This window comes from Arachis stenosperma, chromosome 4, assembly GCF_014773155.1.
Source record: "Arachis stenosperma cultivar V10309 chromosome 4, arast.V10309.gnm1.PFL2, whole genome shotgun sequence".
NCBI classification, from domain to species: domain Eukaryota; kingdom Viridiplantae; phylum Streptophyta; class Magnoliopsida; order Fabales; family Fabaceae; genus Arachis; species Arachis stenosperma.
This window is the reverse complement of record NC_080380.1, coordinates 123,051,233-123,052,608: the sequence shown is the minus strand read 5'-3', so window position 1 is coordinate 123,052,608 and position 1,376 is coordinate 123,051,233.

Below are 1,376 nucleotides of genomic sequence, written 5' to 3'. Positions count from 1 at the left end.
TGCTTGAACAGTGCATATGTCTTTTGAATTTGTTGTTCATGAATGTTGGCTCTTGAAAGAATGATGAAAAAAGGAGACATGTTACTGAGGATCTAAAAAATCATAAAAATAATTCTTGAAGCAAGAAAAAGCAGTGAATACAAAAAAAAACGAAAAAGAAAAAGGGGAAAAAGAAAAAGAAAAAAAATAATGAAGTTGTGATCCAAGGCAAAAAGAGTGTGCTTAAGAACCTTGGACACCTCTAATTGGGGACTCTAGCAAAGCTGAGTCACAATCTGAAAAGGTTCACCCAATTATGTGTCTGTGGCATGTATGTATCCGGTGGTAATACTGGAAGATATAGTGCTTTGGGCCACGGCCAAGACTCATAAAGTAGCTGTGTTCAAGAATCATCAAACTTAACTAGGAGAATCAATAACATTATCTGGATTCTGAGTTCCTATAGAAGCCAATCATTCTGAATTTCAAAGGATAAAGTGAGATGCCAAAACAGTTCAGAGGCAAAAAGCTAAAAGCCCCGCTCATCTAATTAATACTGATCTTCATAGATGTTTTTGGAATTCATTGCATATTCTCTTCTTTTTATCTTATTTGATTTTCAGTTGCTTGGGGACAAGCAACAATTTAAGTTTGGTGTTGTGATGAGCGGATAATTTATACGCTTTTTGGCATTGTTTTTAGTATGTTTTAGTTAGTTTTTATTATATTTTTATTAGTTTTTAGTTAAAATTCACTTTTCTGGACTTTACTATGAGTTTGTGTCTTTTTCTGTGATTTCAGGTATTTTCTGGCTGAAATTGAGGGACCTGAGCAAAAATCTGATTCAGAGGCTGAAAAGGACTGCAGATGCTGTTAGATTCTGACCTCCCTGCACTCGAAGTGGATTTCTGGAGCTACAGAAGCCCAATTGGCACGCTCTCAACTGCGTTGGAAAGTATACATCCTGGGCTTTCCAGCGATGTATAATAGTCCATACTTTGCTCGAGATTTGATAGCCCAAACCGGCGTTCCAAATCAGCTCAAAACTGCCCGGCGTTAAACGCCGGAACTGGCATAGGAATGGGAGTTAAACGCCCAAACTGGCACAAAAGCTGGCGTTTAACTCCAAGAAAAGTCTCTACACGAAAATGCTTCAATGCTCAGTCCAAGCACACACCAAGTGGGTCCGGAAGTGGATTTTTATGTCATTTACTCATTTCTGTAAACCCTAGGCTACTAGTTCTCTACAAATAGGACCTTTTGCTATTGTATTTTGATCTTGGTTCTTCTGGTTCCCTCTCTGGGTCCGAAGCCAATGATCACTTTTGTTCTTATGTATTTTCAACGGTGGAGTTTCTACACACCATAGATTAAGGTGTGGAGCTCTGCTGTACCTC